Source organism: Schistocerca cancellata, chromosome 3 (genome assembly GCF_023864275.1).
Source record: "Schistocerca cancellata isolate TAMUIC-IGC-003103 chromosome 3, iqSchCanc2.1, whole genome shotgun sequence".
Classification (NCBI taxonomy): Eukaryota; Metazoa; Arthropoda; class Insecta; order Orthoptera; family Acrididae; genus Schistocerca; species Schistocerca cancellata.
This window is the reverse complement of record NC_064628.1, coordinates 122,974,421-122,997,843: the sequence shown is the minus strand read 5'-3', so window position 1 is coordinate 122,997,843 and position 23,423 is coordinate 122,974,421. Positions and strand designations below refer to the sequence as shown.

The window sequence follows — 23,423 nt, the reverse complement described above, 5'->3', positions numbered from 1 at the left end:
GTCATCGGTCCCTAAGCTTACTCACTACTTTATCTAACTTGAACTAACTTACGCTAGGGACTACACACATACACACATACATGCCCGGGGGAGAACTCGAACCTCCACGGGGGTAGCCGCGAAGACCGTGACAAGACGCCTTAGACCGCTCGGCTAACCAGCGCGGCGAAAAAGGAAAGGTACCATGTCCAGTGAACAAGGACATCGCTTATAAAAGTTGCATTACTAATAGTACGGTACAACTTTACAATAGTTCTCCATATGGGGTAAAAATTATTTTATCATTCTCGCTTTTTAGTAAGGTCGTTCTTGCTTGATCACTGATCTTATTCAATAACGTAATCTGTACAACATATGAAATACAAAACTTAAAAGAAGAATGGGCAAAATGTCTTTCTGCAAGTAGTGGCAGCTGCCTTGTAGATTAAGCCAATAGAACAAACTCACTCCTCAAAAAGAGCGCATTTATATTTATAACGTCAAATATTGTAGTGTTGTTGTTGTTGTTGTGGTCTTCAGTCCAGAGACTGGTTTGATGCAGCTCTCCATGCTACTGTATCCTGTGCAAGATTCTTCATCTCCCATTACCTACTGCAACCTATATCCTTCTGAATCTGCTTATAGTCATCTCTTGGTCTCCCGCTACGATTTTTACACTCCACGCTGCCCTCCAATGCTATATTTGTGATCCCTTGATGCCTCAGAACATGCCCTACCAACCGGTCCCTTCTTCTTGTCAAATTATGCCACAGACTCTTCTTCTCCCCAATTCTATACAATTCTTCCTCATTAGTTATTTCATCTACCCATCTAATCTTCAGCATTCTTCTGTAGCACCACATTTCGAAAGCTTCTATTCTCTTCTTGTCCAAACTATCTATCGTCCATGTTTCACTTCCATACATGGCTACACTCCATACAAATACTTTCAGAAATGACTTCCTGACATTAAATCTATACTCGATGTTAACAAATTTCTCTTCTTCAGAAACGCTTTCCTTGCCATTGCCAGTCTACATTTTATATCCTCTCTACTTCGGCCATTATCAGTTATTTTGCTCCCCAAATAGCAAAACTCCTTTACTACTTTAAGAGTCTAATTTCCTAACCTAATTCCCTCAGCATCACTCGACTTAATTCGACTGCATTCCATTATCCTCGTTTTGCTTTTGTTGACGTTCATATTATATCCTCCTTTCAAGACTATGTCCATTCCGTTCAACTGCTCTTCCAAGTCCTTTGCTGTCTCTGACAGAATTACAATGTCATCGGCGAACCTCAAAGTTTTTATTTCTTCTCCATGGATTTTAATACCTACTCCGAATTTTTCTTTTGTTTCCTTCACTGCTTGCTCAATATACAGATTGAATAACATCGGGGAGAGACTACAGCCCTGTCTCACTTCCTTACCAACAACTGCTTCCCTTTCATGTCCCTCGACTCTTATAACTGCCTACTGGTTTCTGTACAAATTGTAAATAGCCTTTCGCTCCCTGTATTTTACCCCTGCCACCTTCAGAATTTGAAAGAGAGTATTCCAGTCAACACTGTCAAAAGCTTTCTCTAAGTCTACAAATGTTAGAAACGTAGGTTTGCCTCTCCTTAATCTATTTTCTAAGTTAAGTCGTAGGGTCAGTATTGCCTCACGTGTTCCAACATTTCTACGGAATCCAAACTGATCGTCCCCGAGGTCGGCTTCTACCAGTTTTTCCATTCGTCTGTAAAGAATTCGCGTTAGTATTTTGCAGCTGTGACTTATTAAACTGATAGTTCGGTAATTTTCACATCTGTCAACACCCGCTTTCTTTGGGATTGGAATTATTATATTCTTCTTGAAGTCTGAGGGTATTTCGCCTGTTTCATACATCTTGCTCACCAGATGGTAAGAGTTTTGTCAGGACTGGCTCTCCCAACGCCGTCAGTAGTTCCAATGGAATGTTGTCTACTCCGGGGGCATTGTTTCGACTCAGGTCTTTCAGTGCTCTGTCAAACTCTTCACGCAGTATCGTATCTCCCATTTCATCTTCATGTACATCCTCTTCCATTTCCATAATATTGTCCTCAAGTACATCGCCCTTGTATAGATCCTCTATATACTCCTTCCACCTTTCTGCTTTCCCTTCTTTGCTTAGAACTGGGTTTCCGTCTGAGCTCTTGACATTCATACAAGAGGTTCTCTTATCGCCAAAGGTCTCTTTAATTTTCCTGTAGGCAGTATCTACCTTACCCCTAGATCCTTACATTTGTCCTCCAGCCATCCCTGCTTAGCCATTTTGCACTTCCTGTCGATCTCATGTTTGAGACGTCTGTATTCCTTTTTGCCTGCTTCATTTACTGCATTTTTATATTTTCTCCTTTCATCAATTAAATTCAATATTTCTTCTGTTACCCAAGCATTTCTACTAGCCCTCGTTTTTTCATCTACTTGATCCTCTACTGCCTTCACTATTTCATCCCTCAAAGCTACCCATTCTTCTTCTACTGTATTTCTTTCTCCCATTCCTGTCAATTGCTCCCTTATGCTCTCCCTGAAACTGTGTACAACCTCCGGTTTAGTCAGTTTATCCAGGTCCCATCCCCTTAAATTCCCACCTTTTTGTAGGGTCTTCAGTTCCAGTCTACAGTTTATAACCAATAAATTGTGGTCAGAGTCCACATCTGCCCCTGGAAATGTCTTACAATTTAACATCTGGTTCCTAAATCTCTGTCTTACCATTATATAATCTATCTGAAACCTGTCAGTATCTCCGGGCTTCTTCAATGTATACAGCCTTCTTTTATGATTCTTGAACCAAGTGTTAGCTATGATAAAGTTGTGCTCTGTGCAAAATTCTACCAGGCGGCTTCCTCTTTCATTTCTTAGCCCCAGTCCATATTCACCTACTACGTTTCCTTCTCTCCCTTTTCCTACTACCGAATTCCAGTCACCCATGACTATTAAATTTTCGTCACCCTTCACTATCTGAATAATTTCTTTTATTTCATCATATATTTCTTCAATTTCTTCTTCATCTGCAGAGCTAGTTGGCATATAAACTTGTACTACTGTAGTAGGTTTGAGCTTCGTATCTATCTTGGCCACAATAATGCGTTCACTGTGTTGTTTGTAGTAGCTTACCCGCATTCCTATTTTCCTATTCATTATTAAACCTACTCCTGCATTACCCCTATTTGATTTTGTGTTTATAACCCTGTAGTCACGCCGGTCGTGGTGGCCGAGCGGTTCTAGGCTCTTTAGTCTGGAACCGCGCGACCGCTACGGCCGCAGATTCGAATCCTGCCTCGGGCATGGATGTGTGTGATGTCCTTAGGTTAGTTAGGTTTAACTAGTTCTAAGTTCTAGGGGACTGATGACCTCAGAAGTTAAGTCCCGTAGTGCTCAGAGCCATTTGAACCTGTAGTCACCTGACCAGAAGTCTTGTTCCTCCTGCCACAGAACTTCACTAATTCCCACTATATCTAACTTTAACCTATCCATTTCCCTTTTTAAATTTTCTAACCTACCTGCCCGATTAAGGGAGCGGGCATTGCACGCTCCTATCCCTAGAACGCCAGCTTTCTTTCTCCTGATAACGACATCCTCTTGAGTAATATATACTTAAATTAAACTCATAAGAAAGTATTAGAACGTATTAAAACGCGGAGGTTGTAGTGAGACATGAACCACCATCACTCCACACCTTGCCCTCTGCATCTGTGACGCTGGTGACGTCCCTAAAGTAACCAGCGTGGTATGACTCTACCTAGCATCTTACTATTGAAACGTCCCCTTTGAACAATTATACATGACTGTGTTTAAACTGACACACAATATTTTTAGCGCAACGCAATCTGACTTTCAAAAATCCCTACAAAATAATAGCCCTGACTAACATTAACCTATACCTTTCACAAATCACTTACCTCACCAAAAATCTTCGTTACTCGAACTACTGCAATACAGCGAGCGCCACTACTGCCAGCTAAATAAAAGATTCAAACTACGGAAGGCACTAACTACTGATAGGCATAGTTAGCAAATGAAAGATTTTGATAGAGAACAAACAATGTATTTACCTCAATAGTGTTCAAAAGTCATAATGTATATAGCAGTTCATGACATCCAGTCTTACAAATTTCAAAACTCCGCCATCTCTCTCCCCACACCCACCACTGCTGGCAGTTCACCTCCAACTGCGCAACGCTACGCGCTGTTCACATCCAGCTGCCCAACACTACAATGGCAGACAACAATGCAAACTACCCACAGACTGCGCACAGCACAGCCAGTGATTTTTCATACAGAACGCTACGTGGCGTTGCCAATAAGAAAACATAAACAGCCTACTTACACTATCTCCTGAGACCTTTAAACGTAGCTATGTTACTAACTGAAATTTAATTATGGCAAATTGTATGAAGAACAATGCGTGTTTGATGGATCTTCAATGTGCCGTTACTTTCCAACGGCGTTCGCTTATAATACGGCACGCAAGTCCGATAATTCTTTAACCACGATATGACGTTTCCCGTCATTTCATTACAACGGATCATAGAACTATAAAGAAGTTTTTTAGAGATCCTCAGTTTGGTGGTGTTCAGAAATGGCCTATACAGGGTGGTACATTGATCGTGACCGCGCCAAATATCTCACGAAATAAGCGTCAAACGAAAAAACTACAAAGAACGAAACTTGTCTAGCTTGAAGGGGGAAACCAGATGGCGCTATGGTTGGCCCGCTACATGGCGCTGCCATAGGTCAAACGGATATCAACTGCGTTTTCTTTAAATAGGAACTCCCATTTTTTATTACATATTCGTGTAGTACGTAAACAAATATGAATGTTTTAGTTGGACTACTTTTTCGCTTTGTGATATATGGCGCTGTAATAGTCACAACATATGGCTCACAATTTTAGACGAACAGTTGGTAACAGGTAGGTTTTTTAACTTAAAATACTGAACGTAGGTACGTTTGAACATTTTATTTCGGTTGTTCCAATGTGATACATGTACCTTTGTGAACTTATCATTTCTGAGAACGCATGCTGTTAGAGCGTGATTACCTGTAAATACCACATTAACGCGATAAATGCTCAAAATGATGTCCGTCAACCTCAATGTATTTGGCAATACGTGTAACGACATTCCCCTCAACAGCGAGTAATTCGCCTTCCGTAATGTTCGCACATGCATTAACAATGCGCTGACGCATTTTGTCAGGTGTTGTCGGTGGATCACGATAGCAAATATCCTTCAAATTTCCCCACAGAAAGAAATGCGGGGCGTCAGATCCGGTGAACGTGCGGGCCAAGGTATGGTGCTCCCACGACGAATCCACCTGTCATGAAATATGCTATTCAATACCGCTTCAACCGCACGCGAGCTATGTGCCGGACATCCACCATGTTGGAAGTACATCGGCATTCTGTCATGCAGTGAAACATCTTGTAGTAACATCGGTAGAACATTACGTAGGAAATCAGCATACATTGCACCATTTAGATTGCCATCGATAAAATGGGGGCCAATTATCCTTCCTCCCATAATGACACACCATACATTAACCCGCCAAGGTCACTGATGTTCTACTTGTCGCAGCCATCGTGGATTTTCCGTTGCCCAATAGTGCATATTATGCCGGTTTACGTTACCGCTGTTGGTGAACGACGCTTCGTCGCTAAATAGACGCGACCAAAAAATCTGTCATCGTGCCGTAATTTCCCTTGTGCCCAGTGGCAGAACTGTACATGACGTTCAAAGTCGTCGCCATGCAATTCCTGGTGCATAGAAATATGGTATGGGTGCAATCGGTGTTGATGTAGCATTCTCAACACCGACGTTTTTGAGATTCGCGATTCTCGCGCAATTTGTCTGCTACTGATGTGCAGATTAGCCGCGACAGCAGCTAAAACACCTACTTGGGCATCAACATTTGTTGCAGGTTGTGGTTGACGTTACACATGTGATTGAACACTTCCTGTTTGCTTAAATAACGCAACTATCCGGCGAACGGTCCGGACACTTGGATGATGTCGTCGAGGATACCAGTCACAATAGCCATACATCAACACGATATCGATGTTTCCTGCAATTGGTAAACGGTCCATTTTAATACGGGTAATGTATCACGAAGCAAATACCGTCCGCACTGGCGGAGTGTTACGTGATACCACGTACTTATACGTTTGTGGCTATTACAGCGCCATCTATCACAAAGCGAAAAAAGTGGTCCAACTAAAACATTCATATTTCTTTGCGTACTACACGAATATGTAATAAAAAAAGTGGGGTTCCTATTTAAAAAAACGCAGTTGATATCCGTTTGACCTATGGCAGCGCCATGTAGCGGGCCAACCATAGCGCCATCTGGTTTACCCCTTCAAGCTAGACGAGTTTCGTTCTTGGTAGTTTTTTCGTTTGACGCTTATTTCGTGAGATATTTGGCCCGGTCACTATCAATGGACCACCCTGTACACACATGGGCTTCAACTGAAAGGCAACATGGCGCATCGCGACTCTGTACTGAAGGAGATGGCGTGCATTTGACGATATGCTATCTCTCTAAACAGATTTCAAACGCACGTTTAGAGTATCTAACGTGCTAGACATCGCTCTGCACGTTCAGAAAGACTCCACAACGTGCTATTCGGCGCTATGACGTCGGAAACTCGGCTCGCTCAACGTTCGAATGCGCGGCCCGTGGGGCGGCGGCTGTAGCAGGTGCGCTCCGCGGCTGTTGATACGCGGCTCCTCTGGCGGCGGGCGTTGTCTGCGTTGCGACCGGCGGGCGGGCGACCTTGCCGCACTCGCCGGCGCGCCGCCGCCAGCCGCGGACGTGGCTTGGCCCACTCCAAAATCCGGCGCTAACCTTGTGCTGGACATGCCGTGCACTGCGGCCGCACCCACGCCACGCCGCCATGACAGGTATGCGCGCCTCTGCCTCGCTTCCCTCGAATAGTCGCGCGTCTCTCATTCGCTTTTCTCTTGTCTCACCATCGATCGCAGCTCATGTCGTGCAGCGACCTGCCTCGAAGGTGGCACTACACATGTACTTGCGCCCTATCCATTTTCTGTCGCCGTTGTTACAATCCTGTCCTGTACTCGCACTCTGAGAAGACTCTCGGCGAAGTAGTAGCTGAACTGATTGAAATTGTAATGTCATCGACCGGTACTGACTACTTTCTGCTCGCTGCCTACATTATCGAGCGTACCTTACTGCATTCGGCGACTCTGCATTAGCGAATGCAGAAAAACCATGTGCAGTTGACGGCCGCTGAAGTGTTAAGTGCAGTTAACTTCGAAAAAAAAAAACTTGTTTATTGACATATTTTGCTTGTAAAGCGCTGCGTTGTTTATAAGTAAAAGTTGGCTGCAACCGTGAGCAAACGTGTCAAGATATGTTGACTTCCACCCATAAAGCTACCATCAGCCAACTTGCCAGGAGTATTCTTGGAGTCCAAGTGTAGCACGAGAGTTGTCCATGTTTTAACTGTTGTTTTTGTGGTCTTCAGTCCAGAGACTGGTTAGATGCAGCTGTCCATGCTACACTATCCTGTGCAAGCTTCTTCATCTCCCAGTACCTACTGCAACCTACATCCTTCTGAATCTGTTTAGTGTATTCATCTCTTCGTCTCCCTTTACGATTTTTACCCTCCGCGCTGCCCTCCAATACTAAATTGGTGATCCCTTGATGCCTCAGAATATGTCCTACCAACCGATCGCTTCTTCTAGTCAAGTTGTGCCACAAATTTCTCTTCTCCCCAATTCTATTCAAAACATCCTCATTAGTCACGTGATCTACCCATCTAATCTTCAGCATCCTTCTGAAGCACCACATTTCTAAAGCTTCTATTCTCTTTTTGTCTAGACTATTTATCGTCCACGTTTCACTTCCAAACATGGCTACACTCCATACAAATACTTTCAGAAAAGACTTGCTGACACTTAAATCTATACTCGATGTTAACAAATTTCTCTTCTTCAGAAACGCCTTCCTTGCCATTGCCAGTCTACATTTTATATCCTCTCTACTTCGACCATTATCAGTTATTTTGCTCCCCAAATAGCAAAACTCACTTACTACTTTAAGCGTCTCATTCCCTAATCTAATACCCTCAGCATCACCCAATTTAATTCGACTACATTCCATTATCCTCGTTTTGCTTTTGTTGATGTTCATCTTATATCCCCCTTTCAAGACACTGTCCATTCCGTTCAACTGCTCTTCCAAGTCCATTGCTGTCTCTGACAGAATTACAATGTCATCGGCGAACCTCAAAGTTTTAATTTCTTCTCCATGGATTTTAATTCCTACTTCCAATTTTTCTTTTGTTTCCTTTACTGCTTGCTGAATATAGAGACTGAATAACATCGGGGATAGGCTGTCTCACTTCCTTTCCAACCACCGCTTCCCTTTCATGGCCCTCGACTCTTATAACTGCCTACTGGTTTCTGTACAAATTGTAAATAGGCTTTCGCTCCCTGTATTTTACCCCTGCCACCTTCAGAATTTGAAAGAGAGTATTCCAGCCAACATTGTCAAAAGCTTTCTCTAAGTCTACAAATGCTAGAAACATAGGTTTGCCTTTCCTTAATCTTTCTTCTAAGATAAGTCGTAGGGTCAGTATTGCCTCACGTGTTCCAGCATTTCTACGGAATCCAAACTGATCTTCACCGAGGTCGGCTTCTACCAGTTTTTTCATTCGTCTTTAAAGAGTTCGTGTTAGTATTTTGCAGCCGTGGCATGTTTGAACTATCACCTCGAAAAAATAATGTTTCGTAATTAACACTTTGTTTTCAGGTACTTGTCCTCAATCCTAATACTCACTGAAATCCCCGCATCGCAGTACCGTAGTAAGCCGCCAGAAGAGCCGAAATATAGTGGTACAGTCCACGGATAAGGTGGCGTATCGTGCCGCAATTCTTTTCTAGCAGCAGCGGAAATACTACAGCTATGTCAGGCCAATCCAGATGACTTACTTAGCCTTCTGGTATTGTGCGAGACGACTGCCATATTTCCGCTACTGCCGAAAAAGACTTACCTTAACGATACACCGCCTCATCCCTGCACTGTACCATTATGTTTTGGCCCCTCCGGTGGCGTGCTGTGGTACTGAAGCGTGCGGATTTCAGTTGTGTACCAGGATTGCAATCAATCAAACAAACAATTACCAGAACCAATTTTCCTTCTGCAGCGTAGTGTGTGCTGACTTGAAACTTCCTGGCAGAGTAGTACTTACACGCGTCAAGTCCCATGTTCGAGTCTTGGTCCAGAACACAGTTTTAATCTGCCAGGAAGTTTCACATCAGCGCACACGCCGCTGGTAGCAGTCCCCCAAGCCATGGCTAAGCCACGTCACCGCCGTATACTTTCCTCCAGCAGAGCTAGTCCCGCAAGTTATGCAGGACAGCTTCTGTGAAGATCGGACGGTAGGCGATGAGATACTGGTGGAAAGTAAAGATGCGAAAGCGGCTCGTTTATCTTGCTCTGGTAATTCAGTTGATAGAGAACTTGCCCGCCGAAGACAAAGGTCCAAGCTTCGAATCCCGCTCCAGAGCGATGTTTTTATCTGCCAGGAAGTCTCAAACAAAGAATTAATAATGCAACTTCATTTTTTCGTGGTGATAATCTCTCTCGTCACGTAGTTGCCTATTTTCTTATTGATTTTTGCATTTTGATTTCACATCCTATGTCTACATACAACCCTCGACTTGCACGCCCATCTCTATTTCAAGAGGGAATTACACTTCCAAAAGACTAGCGATGGCCCCGCGTGTCGTATGGCGAGCTGAAATCAGAAATAAATTCTCGCGGCCATTGTCAGTTACACAGATCTTCTCATGTTCTTCTCCTGGGGCATTGTTTCTTCTGTGGCCTTACAGGGACGTTTCGAGCCCTACAGTATTCACCTCGGGACGAATCTACTGCACTGCTCTACACTGCCAGTTAGCTGAAAACTACCTTCGGTGGAAACCTGTTTTGTTTTCTTCACCAAAATGTTAACTCAGCATCTACTAACTAGTCTGTGAGGTGCTTTTTTAACGAAAAAAGCCGGTACTATGGCTCAATAAAGAGATGCAAGTTGCAGCGCAGTTTAATCACGTACGGCTGAAACGACAGCAGAACGAAGAAAAAAAAGGCGTAATGATGCAGTCAGAAATGGACTTCGATGTCTGCATCATGATCGGTCCGTTCTTGTCGGCTCGCTCTCGCATCTACAGCTGATGCTGCTGTTGCTGTTCTTAGTATGTAGTCTTACTGGAGTGATGCCAGTTAGATCCTACAGGACACAACGATGTTGGTAGCAATACTGCTGTTTCCCCACATCGTAAATTCCCATATGGAATAACAGTTCTGTCGCAGGTGGCACTATTCCGTTGAACTTTCGATTTACTTCCACGTCATTGTAGGAGCGGAAGACAACCTAACCCATTCTGGTTATTTTTAAACCTCGAAGAGTTGCAGTAGATCCTCATTAGAATAAGAACGTGTAGCAGTAAAAAAATCTTTCCTGAATTCAATAAAACTAATTATATCGAGTTTCAAATAACCCACAGCCAAGATAGCTGACAACTTCTCGTGTAAAAATTCTTGAAACACAGATAGCATATCTAAATCCATTCTGATATCACAAACTAGATATTATGAGCGCGGTACAGGAAAGTATTGCCCCCGGTATTGGGGACGTGAAATAGGCGAGAAATCTCAATTCGTCCACCTTTTTCCAAACTTTTTGATAGATATTGTGTCACGGAGTTTATTCCAAATTATGGTACGGCATCATTAGTAAATACACAGATATGATTGCTCTGATTCCAATTGAATGTTGAACATTTGAATATATTCTTCAATCTCAGCCAGAAAACTTAACACGTATGGCTATGCGCTCGAATGCAAACGTTTGGCTACATTGCTGTAGCTACGGAATGAATCCAATTTCAGCCTACAAAATTTCGGAAGTAGTTCAGAGATATTCCCTTAATACACTCCTGGAAATTGAAATAAGAACACCGTGAATTCATTGTCCCAGGAAGGGGAAACTTTATTGACACATTCCTGGGGTCAGATACATCACATGATCACACTGACAGAACCACAGGCACATAGACACAGGCAACAGAGCATGCACAATGTCGGCACTAGTACAGTGTATATCCACCTTTCGCAGCAATGCAGGCTGCTATTCTCCCATGGAGACGATCGTAGAGATGCTGGATGTAGTCCTGTGGAACGGCTTGCCATGCCATTTCCACCTGGCGCCTCAGTTGGACCAGCGTTCGTGCTGGACGTGCAGACCGCGTGAGACGACGCTTCATCCAGTCCCAAACATGCTCAATGGGGGACAGATCCGGAGATCTTGCTGGCCAGGGTAGTTGACTTACACCTTCTAGAGCACGTTGGGTGGCACGGGATACATGCGGACGTGCATTGTCCTGTTGGAACAGCAAGTTCCCTTGCCGGTCTAGGAATGGTAGAACGATGGGTTCGATGACGGTTTGGATGTACCGTGCACTATTCAGTGTCCCCTCGACGATCACCGGTGGTGTACGGCCAGTGTAGGAGATCGCTCCCCACACCATGATGCCGGGTGTTGGCCCTGTGTGCCTCGGTCGTATGCAGTCCTGATTGTGGCGCTCACCTGCACGGCGCCAAACACGCATACGACCATCATTGGCACCAAGGCAGAAGCGACTCTCATCGCTGAAGACGACACGTCTCCATTCGTCCCTCCATTCACGCCTGTCGCGACACCACTGGAGGCGGGCTGCACGATGTTGGGGCGTGAGCGGAAGACGGCCTAACGGTGTGCGGGACCGTAGCCCAGCTTCATGGAGACGGTTGCGAATGGTCCTCGCCGATACCCCAGGAGCAACAGTGTCCCTAATTTGCTGGGAAGTGGCGGTGCGGTCCCCTAAGGCACTGCGTAGGATCCTACGGTCTTGGCGTGCATCCGTGCGTCGCTGCGGTCCGATCCCAGGTCGACGGGCACGTGCACCTTCCGCCGACCACTGGCGACAACATCGATGTACTGTGGAGACCTCACGCCCCACGTGTTGAGCAATTCGGCGGTACGTCCACCCGGCCTCCCGCCTGCCCACTATACGCCCTCGCTCAAAGTCCGTCAACTGCACATACGGTTCACGTCCACGCTGTCGCGGCATGCTACCAGTGTTAAAGACTGCGATGGAGCTCCGTATGCCACGGCAAACTGGCTGACACTGACGGCGGCGGTGCACAAATGCTGCGCAGCTAGCGCCATTCGACGGCCAACACCGCGGTTCCTGGTGTGTCCGCTGTGCCGTGCGTGTGATCATTGCTTGTACAGCCCTCTCGCAGTGTCCGGAGCAAGTATGGTGGGTCTGACACACCGGTGTCAATGTGTTCTTTTTTCCATTTCCAGGAGTGTATTTTGGTGTAAAGGACCCGTGATTCCGGTGGCTCGTTATACAGTAATTGCATTTCCTCTCATGCTTTACTCCCAATTAGTTTTGTTTCTGTGCAGCATAACATTCAAATATCTTCAAAACATTACAAATAGTCTATGGTATGGCCTGTGTGTCTTATTTGGATATATACTTATTTCGTTCGCCCACGACCTTTGTTGCTGACAATAGAAAACGCCGCTTTACTCTTCGCCTTCAAGCTTACATTCAACACTGCTCTGATCTATCTCGGGTTTGTTTTTCTAGCAGTGTTGGTTGCACTTCGACAGTGATACACTGCAGTATGGATAGGTTTACTGACAAAGAACTGGCTCACATGCGCTGCAGCGATGGCAACCACATCTCAGTTTCGTCTGAGAGTTGCTGCCTTTCCCTGTTGCTTTTCTTTTGGGTTACGTGTTCCATTGATTGCATGCTACAGGTGTTTTTCGGTATCGGAAAGTACCTTCACAGAAGTGACGTGAACTGCGGCAGCAAATCGAACAAATCATAACTATATTACACTGATGTGACAGCGATATGCACATATACAGATGCTGGTAGCCTCACACAAGGTATAAAAGGACAGTTCATTGGCGAAACTGTCATTTCTACTCAGGTGATAAATGTGAGGGTTTCAGACGTAATTATGGCCGCACGACGGGAATTAACAGACTCTGAATAGAAGTTCGAGCTAAACGCATGAGACATTACATTTCGGAAAGCGTTCAGGAACTCAGTATTACGAGACTCACAATGTCAAGAGTGTGCTGAGATTACCAAATTTCAGGCATTACCTCTCGCCACGGACAACACTTAACGACCGGGAGCAGCGTCGTTTGTGCAGACTTGTCACTGCTAACAGACAAGCCTCACGGCGTCAAATAGTCGCAGAAATCAGTATGAGACGTAGGACGAAAGTACCCGTTCGGAAAGAGAAGCGAAATTTGCGGTTAACTATGGCAGCAGTCGAACGACGTGAGCACAACTTCGCCTGCAGCGCCTCTGCTGGTGCCATGATCATATCGGTTGGACCCTAGATGATTGGAAAACCGTGGCCTGGTCAGATGAATTCCGATTTCAGCTGGTAAGAACTGATGGCAGGGTTCGAGTGTGAGGCAGACCCCAGGAAGACATGGACCAAGCTGTGTGTGTGAAATCTTATGGGACTTAACTGCTAAGGTCATCAGTCCCTAAGGTTACACACTACTTAACCTTAATTATCCTAAGGACAAACACACACACCCATGCCCGAGGGAGGACTCGAACCTTCGCCGGGGCCAGCCGCACAGTCCATGACTGCAGCGCTTTGGACCGCTCGGCTAATCCCGCGCGGCAGATCAAGCTGTCCACAAGGCACTGTGCACGTTGGTGATGACTCCATAATGGTGTGGGCTGCGTTTACGTGGAATGGACTGGGTCCTCTGAACCACTCGTTGACTGGAAATGGTTATGTTCAGCTACATGGAGATAATTTACTACCATTCATGCATTCCATGTTCCCAAACAACGATGGAATTTTTATGGATGACTGCGCCATGTCACCGGGCCACAATTGTTTGAAGAACGTTCTGGATAATTCGAGCGAATGGTTTGGTCATCCAGATCGCCCGACGTGAATCCCACCGATCGTTTATGGGACACAATCAATAGGTCAGTTCACGCTCAAACTCCTGTACCGGCAACACTATCGCAATTATGGATGGCTGTAGGGGCAGTATGGCTCAATATTTCTGCAGCGGACTTCCAAAGGCTTGTTGAGTGCATGCCACCCGAGCTGTTGTACTACGCCGGGCAAAAGGAGGTCCGACGCGATATTAAGAAGTATCCCATGACTTTTGTCACCTCAGTCTATCAACCTGTAACGAGCCACTGCATTTCCCAGCTTCCCTTACATCAGAATACTAAAAAAATAGCCATGAACAACCTCCTGCTTCACACTTATATTGTGCCCACTACGCCCAAAGAAGTTAGTAATTGGAAATCCACCTCACCCAGTATTTATTTTTTTCCAAATGTTTATTTCCCTGGGTGTGATTTAAGCAAACAATGGACAACTTAAGTCAGGATTTGAATGGCGTTAATCTTCAATAAGAGCCCAGTCTTCCTGCTGCCCCACTTCGTTGCGTGCTCATACTGGTGCTGAGAGCGTGTATTGCTCTTATGAGTAACCGATGGAAACCGATACTACTTTTTTTTTTCCAGGAAGCAAGCGGGTACTGCGAGTCTCTGTTGGCAGCATGGTTCAGACTCCACGGGAGGACAGACTACAGCAGTGACGTCAGACGACAGACGCAACTGCCGTCGTGCCTGCGACCTCGGCCTTGCACTGCTTGTACGCTGGAGATGAAGGACAGCGCACCAGCCACTGTATCTCTGTTTGCTGTTTTTGTCGAGTTCACGCTCTGGCATCTGCTCCTCTTTCCTACTCTCGTTACAGTCATTCTCTGAGAGATTCAGGAGAGTTAGGGGACTACTTGAGTCCTAAGTTGGGTTCATACAGCGTTTCTGGCGACTAGATGTTGCATCCTCCAGAATGACTTGTTATTGGCTCATTGGTGATAGGTACAGAACTGTACGAGCGGTATGTGATGAATATGAAACAAAAGAGACTTATGCTTTCCTTCCAGTGCCAAGTTAACTTTTCCTGGATGCTGTAGAAGATATTCCTCTAACCTATCCATTCTTATGCTAACGGTCTTACTTCGACTTCTTTCCTTCCAATTATTTTTGATACACCTTCATTTGAATCTTGCCGTTCCCCACTTAACTTTTGACATTCACCGGTAACACCACATTTAAAATGCTTCCAGACATACTAATTAGAATAACTTACTAATCTTATATGTATATTGTAAAGAGATACGTACTGTGAAGTTTTTTCGTGAAACTCTTTAGAAGTGCCAAAACTTTCTGGACCACTAAGCATTTTGCATATCACTGCTCTGAATGACAGTATGTTGGTATAGAATTTATTAATCAAATACATACATACATTGATCTCATAGATGTGGGCCTGAATCTGATTTTAGTTTCAGATCTGATATCATGGGAGACGGACCTCTGGAGGAGTTTTTAAACTACATGTAAGAAATCACTAGCAGCTGGTCTTCACGAGCCGGCCTTTCGTGGCCGAGCGGTTCTAGGCGCTTCAGTCTGGAACTGCGCGACCGCTACGGTCGCAGGTTCGAATCCTGCCTCGGGCATGGATGTGTGTGATGTCCTTAGGTTAGTTAAGTTTAAGTTGTTCTAAGTTCTAGAGGACTGATGACCTGAGATGTTAAGTCCCATAATGCTCAGAGCCATTTGAACCATTTTTTGGTCTTCACGAAATAACCTGTAATTCACCTAGTTTGAATGAAAAATACTGGACAGCCAGTTCTTTGGTAAGGATATATCTTGATATCGAATCTAGCTGTTTACGGAACGGTTAAGATACAGGTCTGCAGAGACGTGCGTGCTCTGTAGGAGATGTCGATGAGTTCACCTCATCATTGTCAGGCGACTCAGTTAATCATTTTTCTTATCTGTTTCCCCTGGACTTCCAGTGTCTTTCCCCTAGAACAGCGGTCTGTGTATCTAAAAACGTACCGAGACTTACCACCGTCCGTTTCGATGTTACGACATACGTTCCCCCATGAGGGCCTTGATGAGGTGATTGCAAAGCTCAGATGAGGGCAAATCCGTACAATGCCGGATAGAAAGAAAGACAGAGCTTAGAGTCTCTTTGACGTAGAGGTCATTAGAGAAAGGCAGAGAGATTCCACTGCGATCTTGTTCTAGGGAAAAAGCTGCCATTCATTTGGAGCTTGGTAGGACAAGGAGTTTAATGCCCTTTCTTCCGAATACGAGGCCAGTGTCTTAATTATGGCCCTCCATTTTTCCTCTCCTACCATAACGAATATAAAATTCTCGGTACATAAACCGCGTCGAATCAAAGATAAAATTCAAGCTTTCGAAGGTCACTATCATTGTTCTCATAGTTACGAAATCAATTTTGAACCGTAGGGATTTCTACACTGACGAGCTAAATGAACTGGAACACTCGCCTAATATCGTATAGGGCCCCCGCGAGCACGCAGAAGTGCCACAACACGACGTGGCATGGGCTCGACTAATGTCGAGGAATTGACATCATGAATCGTGAAGGACTGTCCATAAGTCCGTAATAGTAAGAGGTGGTGGAGATCTCTTCTGAACATGACGTTGCAAGGCATCTCAGATATGGTCAATAATGTTCTTGTCTGGGGAGTTTGGCGGTCAGCGGAAGTGTTTAAACTCAGAAGAGTGTTCCTGGAGCTACTCTGCAGCAACTGCTGCTGCAATTGCCCAAGTCCATCGGAACGCACAATGGACATAAATGGACACAGGTGATCAGACGGATGCTTACGTGTATGTCACCTGTCAGTGTCGTATCTAGACGTATCAGGGGTCGCATACCACTCCACCTGCACATGCCCCACACCATTACAGAGGCTCCACCTGCTTGAACAGTCCCCTGCTGACATGCAACGGCCACGGATTCGTGAGGTTATCTCCACACCCGTACACGTCCATTAGCTCGATACAATATGAAACGAGACTCGTTCGATCAGACAACATGATTTCAGTCATCAACAGTCCAATCTCGGTGTTGACAGGCCAAGGCGTACAGTGATCAAGGGTACATGAGTGGGCTTTCGGCTCCGAAAGCCCATATCGACGATGTTTCGTTGAATGGTTCACACACTGACCCTGATGGCCCAGCATTGATATCCGCCGCAGTTTGCGGAAGTGCTGCACTTCTGTCACGTTCAACGATTCTCTTCAGTCGTCGTTTGTCCCGTCCCGTTCTTACAGGATCTTTTTCCGGCCGCGCGGAGATTTGATTTTTTACCGGATTCCTGACGTTACACTCGCGAAATGGTCGTATGGGAAAATCCCCACTTCATCGCAACCTCGAAGATGCTGTGTCCCATCGCTTGTGCTACGACTGTCCACCACGTTCAAACTCACTTAAATCTTGTTAACCTGCCATTGCCGGCCGCTGTGGCCGAGCGGTTCTAGGCGCTTCAGTCCGGAACCGCGCTGCTGCTACGGTCGCAGGTTCGAATCCTGCCTCGGGCATGGATGTGTGTCATGTCCTTAGGTTAGTTAGGTTTAAGTAGTTCTAAGTCTAGGGGACTGATGACCTCAGATGTTAAGTCCCATAGTGCGTAGAGTCATTGGAACCATTTAACCTGCCATTGTAGCAGCAGTAACCGATCTGACAACTGCGCCAGACACTTGTCTTAAAACAGGCGTTGCGGACCGCAGCGCCGTTTTCTGCCTATTCATATATCTCTGTATTGAATACACGTGCCTATACCAGTTTCTTTGGCGTTTCAGTGCGTATGGACACACGCCTCTTCAAGCGTTGCTAGTTGCTCTCCACAACAGTAAATCACGTAATTTTCCATGACTAGTTCGTCTGGAAGCATTTGAAATGTGGTGTTATCGAGGAATGTTAATTGGTAAGTGGAGAGATAAGACCCAAATGGAGATGTTGGCTTAGCGCTGGAAGGACCGGTAGAGGGCGAAAGTTATAGCAGCGGACGATGATTGGTATATAGGGGATGCTGAATGTAGGAGTCGGATAGAAATGGAAAGATTGGCATAAGACAGAAAGTGGCGGGAAGAGGGTTTTAAACACTTCGATAGACTAATGCCCTCTATTTTTGAAGTTTCAGTCACGGTCAGTTAGAAATTCTTTTACTAGAGAAACTGATGTAAGTTTCTTTGCTAATGACCGCTTTCATTGAAGGATTTGCTTAGTTTCATCAGGCTCGGATTACAGCATTCTGACTGCCGATTTATATTCATTTTACTCTGTTTTCTTTTTTTGTTTCTTTTTTGTGAGAGACGGATTGAGAGAGGCACTAAATAAGAAGACTGGACTTAAATTCGGAAGAATCAGCATTCAATTATAGGACCAGTAATCCAGAAGTCACCGTTTCTTGTGATTTTCTTAAACCACATTGTTCCCATATTATTCCACAGATGAACGTTTTGTCTCGAAGAAAATATACAACTTAACCAACTGGAAATTAAAAATAGATGTAGAACGAGCGAAAACTAATCCATATCTAATCACATGCGTTAGTTCTGCACACGGAAATTTATTTCTATTTTAGGTCCTCGTTCAGATTTTGAACGTTGTTGACGTTCCGGTAACCGATGTTTCTTTTCAGCCTTCGCTTTCCCTTGCGCAAGAATCTGAATGGAGTGTGGAGCACGTGCTGCACGGCGTGTTACAGGGGATGCCGAGCAGTGTGGGCGCGCGCCGCCCGCGGCCAGAATAGCGAGCCGTAGCAGAGGCTCGGCGCGCCGCCTTGAGGAAGGTCCGGGACGCGACCGCCGCCGCCGCCGCCGCCGCTTGTTTGCTCTGCCGCTGCTGCGAGGTCACTGCGCGCAGCACAGCTCTCGCTGGTAAGCACTACCCCACTCCCCCCATCCCCTCCAACCGTGCTTGGCGCCTACTGGCGCGATAACAGTTTTCTTCAAAGAGCTGAGTACTACTCCACCAGCGACGATGGCATGAGCCAGCAGAGAGCTCGTACAAAACTCGGCGTAGTTGGGGCTGTATTCAGTAACACTTTCTAAAGCATCACTCAAAAAACGGAAACAAGGAAACTAATATTCTGCGCACATAAACGCGCTGTGTGTGTGCGTGCGTGTCTGTCTCATATGTCCCATACAAAAGCATGTAATTAATGTAAGAACGACAAAATTCAAAATTAGCTTGTCTTCCATCTGCCGGGCACGAGAAACTGTATTAGGTAGCAGGGCTGGAGACTGATCAGGATTGAAAAAATCTTAATAGTCCTGAACGTTCCAGTTATTTTAGGACGAAACCTCTGGATAAAATTTCACAGCCCAGAGCACGTCCAAAAAATTCAGTGGTCGAGTCTCACAGCGACATGTGCTATATGCGGGGTGTCAGAATAGCAACTTACTCTAGAAAATGCTAATAAATTTTGGTAATCTATCTATAATGTAATGTCCTAGTTCCAGAGTAACAAATCTGATAATTCAACTCCACTAACACAATTCGCCGTCGACGCTTGTCAGAACATGATGATAATATCGAGAAGGAAATAATTCTATGTGTCGGAGCGTGGAATGTCAGGAATCTAAATGTTATAAGGAAGCTACAAACGCTGAAAAGGAAAAAGCAAAAGCTCAATCCTACAATAGGACTCCGTGAAGACATACAGAAAGAAGGAGCGGATATTTTGTTAGATCAGTGAAGGATCTTATTAACAGCAGGAGGAAATTGTATCACGAGAGTTGGATTCGATATGAATGGTAAGGTAGGATAAAGAGTAAGTTACTGTGAACATTTCAATAATAGGATTAATCTCATCAGAATTGACAGCAAAGCTACGCTAAGAAGAATGAATCACATATGCATTTCGACGCCACAAGTAGAAGATGAGGACCTATAGAAAATATATGAGGATATTGAACAGGTAATTCCGTATGTAAAAAGATATGATAATCGAATAATCACGGGGAACTGGAATGCGGGACTAAGTTGTGGAAGAATATGTTCTCGTTAGTAGAAATAAGAGAGGAGACGGAGTAACTGAGTTCTGCAATGTATTTCAGTTAGTAATAACGAATATACTGTTGAAAAACCACTAGAAAAAATGCCCAGAGACATGGGAAGATTGCAGCTGGATTACATAATCATCAGGCAAGGATTCCGAAATCAGATATTGGATTGCCAGGCGTACCGACGAGCAGATATAGAGACTCAGTTCATAATTTAATGACGATGAAGAATAGACTCAAGTTTAAGAGAATCGTTGGGAAGAATCGATGTGAAAGAAGTGTAATACTATTGAATTGATCAATGATGAGATGTGTTTAAACTTTCTGGGCTGTAGATGCTGCGATAGTGAATAACATAGTGGTGTTCAGTTGGAGTAGAAGGAGAATCCCTAGAACGACAATCATGAAAGCTGGATACACAAATACTTGTGCGAGGAAAGTAACTGCGAGGAAACCCTGAACTGCAGAAGAAATACTTCACCTGATTGACCAAAGAGGTAAATACAATAACTTTCAGAAAACGAAAGGAATACAGTATATGTTACTTAGGAATGAAATCAATAGGAAGTGCAAGTAAGTTAAAGCGAAATGACCTGAAAAAGAAATGGTTGCTTTGAAGGACAGATTCGGCATATAAAGGCGTAAAAATAGCTTTCGGTGAAATGAAAAGCAAGGGCTTCAACATTAGGAACGCAAAAGGAAATCACATGTGTTAAAAAGAAGGAGAGACCAGACAGCTGGAAAGAGAACTTCGAGGGCCTCTACGAAGATGTGAAAATGTCTGCTGAAGCGATGTAAGAAGGATGTTCAGTACTGAGTCCGAGTTTGACAGAGTTCTTACCGAGCGAGGTGGCGCAGTGGTTAGACACTGGACTCGCATTCGGGAGGACGACGGTTCAATCCCGCGTCCGGCCTTCCCGATTTAGGTTTTCCGTGATTTCCCTAAATCGCTCCAGGCAAATGCCGGGATGGTTCCTTTCAAAGGGCACGGCCGCCTTCCTCCCCCCGTCCTTCCCTAATCCGATGAGACCGATGACCTCGCTGTCTGGTCTCCTTCCGCAAAACGACCGACCAACAGAGTTCTTGAAAACTTGCGAACAAGCAAGTCACAAAGGATTAATAACATTCCTTCACAATTCCTAGAATCATTGGGGAGAAGTAGCAGTTAAACGGCTGTATAAATTAGAGTGTAGAATCTCTGGATCTGGAGACAGATCTTCGGACTGTCGAAGGAATACACCGGGAGTATCAAAGGCACATCTGTAGCACAATCAGCTTAGTAGCTCATGTACCCAAATCGCTGACTACAATAATACACAGCAAAATGGATAAAAAAACAGGGGATCTATTAGATGACGATAAGTTTATTATATAGAAGGTAAAGGCACAAGAAAGGCGGTTCTGACATTGTGCTTGGTAACGAAGGCAAGAAATCAGAAATTCAAGACTTTACAGGATTTGTCGACACAGAAAAAGCCTCTGACAACGGACAATGATGCAAGATACTTGAAATTTTCAGAACAGTAAGTGTAAGGTAAAGAGAAAAACGGGTAATATACAGCACGTACAAGAATTCAGAGGGAACAGTGAGAATGGAAGACAAGAGAGAAGTGCCGTTAACATAAAGGTTCTTATACAAGGATGCATTCTTTCTCCAATACATTTCAACCTCTGTATCTAAGAAGTAATGAATGAATTAAAAGAAAGTTTCACAACAAAATTAAAGGATCACTCTTTCGAAAGCCGTTTACTGTCTCCCACTGCGACGTGTAAGTTTGAGATTTGGGTCAAAGGTGCCTACAACCTTTCTCTGTAATCGTACGAAATACTGGAGCTCCACGACGTTACCTTCGGGCTCGGCGACGGTTCAAACAGCAAGGTGTCAACACAAACGAACAAAAGGCCACACTTCAGAAGTTCATGTGCAGGTTAATGATGTTACATCGGCACCAAATTTCACCACAATTCTGCACAAACGCCACCATGGACCTGCCACACGATGGGAAGTTTTTTCGCACCCCCTCTTACCTCTATTTCACCCCTTCCTTTGAGGTCTTTGCGATGGAGGTCAGAATCGCAATACCCAACATTGAAATCACGCAGTTTACTTATGGGTGGCCAGGAAAACATTTCAGATACACCGCCGCTCAGTATCGACACGAAAAGACTTCCATGATATTAGAGAAACTCGTGGCGACCGCCTCTGCTGTCTGCTGACTGATGACAAATAATTGCCCTATGATTTACGAGCAACAGGAGGTTACTTAAAGGGCTGCTAGTAGAAAGTAATTAAATTGTAACATCCCACCCGTCACTTATCTGGTTTTGGTGTGTGTTCGCCCCAGCTAATTGACTAACAGATCAACAGAGAGTGCAAAACTGCCGCAATATCGGATAACGCAAAAAAAAGTAATCAGGCCCTGTGACTCCTGATTGAACTGCGGTGGCAGTGTTGACATTAATTGATTCAGAATTGATCACTTTTAATTAAAAAGGAGTGCACATTGATGTTATATTCAGCTATTGACCACCAGATGCAAATGTTGAACATAAAATTAATTAAGAAAGTGACTTGGGATTTCAACTACTTGATTGAAAACAGATGCTGTCGATTAGCACTAATTTATTTTAACTCCCGACCTTCAATCACCACATTACAAGACTCCTATCAGGCAGTGGTAATAAATTGCGTTTGCGTGGAGTAAAGCGCGATAACTCAAAGGTAATTCCTATCGACTGACCCAGCTGTAATGCGAAGTGCGAGAAGAATTCTACAATACACGGCCCATGAAACCCTCGTGGAAACTTTGCCGACGTGATCCAACAAATTAATCAGTGGCCGGAGCGGGCACAATATCACCGAATACAGCGTGGCAGAGTGGCATCGTTGTGCAGACATCGGCCGGCCTCGTGGTGCTGCAAGGCAGCGCTCATCTATTCACTCCTAGCTATCTTGCTCAGTACATAGCTGAACCAAAACTTCCATCTCCAAGCTCAATCGTTCCATTTGCTAAGTCCTAAACTGCAGAGATGGTCACTCTTTCTCAGGCAAGCTGAGTAAAGAACGCCACGTCCGCACTCTAGGCAAGCTGGGAACGGAAGACCCCTACGGGGACTTCTCCCAGTCCGCTCTTCACCTCGGTTTCCCCTCCAGCAAAATCATTTATGCCAATTGCAGCGCAAGTCGCAATATTATACGTCGCTTACCAGCGCCGATCAATGCCTGCTCAGGGAAGTGATCAAATTCCCACAAAATTTCCCTTCCTCTCAACTTCTGCTATTTAGCTCCTCCCAGGCCACCCATCAAGGTTAGTGTCTGCACAAAACACCAATTTTTCCGGAATTCTGACTCCCAGGAGAGTACTTCAAATTCCTTGGTCCTACATTCCCATCAGAGGATGGCATATATCATTCTGTCGCTCTTCACCTGATTTACTTCAGAC

General features: G+C 44.8%; 1 long non-coding RNA gene across 1 annotated transcript in view; it reads left to right on the top strand.

Annotated features, from left to right (window-relative positions):
* The first annotated feature begins 6,800 nt into the window (after positions 1-6,800).
* LOC126176682 (uncharacterized) overlaps positions 6,801-23,423 on the top strand; it is a 51,969-nt gene continuing 35,346 nt past the window's right edge. The window contains exons 1-2 of the long non-coding RNA XR_007535643.1: positions 6,801-6,906; positions 18,681-18,852. This is a non-coding gene — a long non-coding RNA (uncharacterized LOC126176682). The remainder of the gene's footprint in view (positions 6,907-18,680; positions 18,853-23,423) is intronic.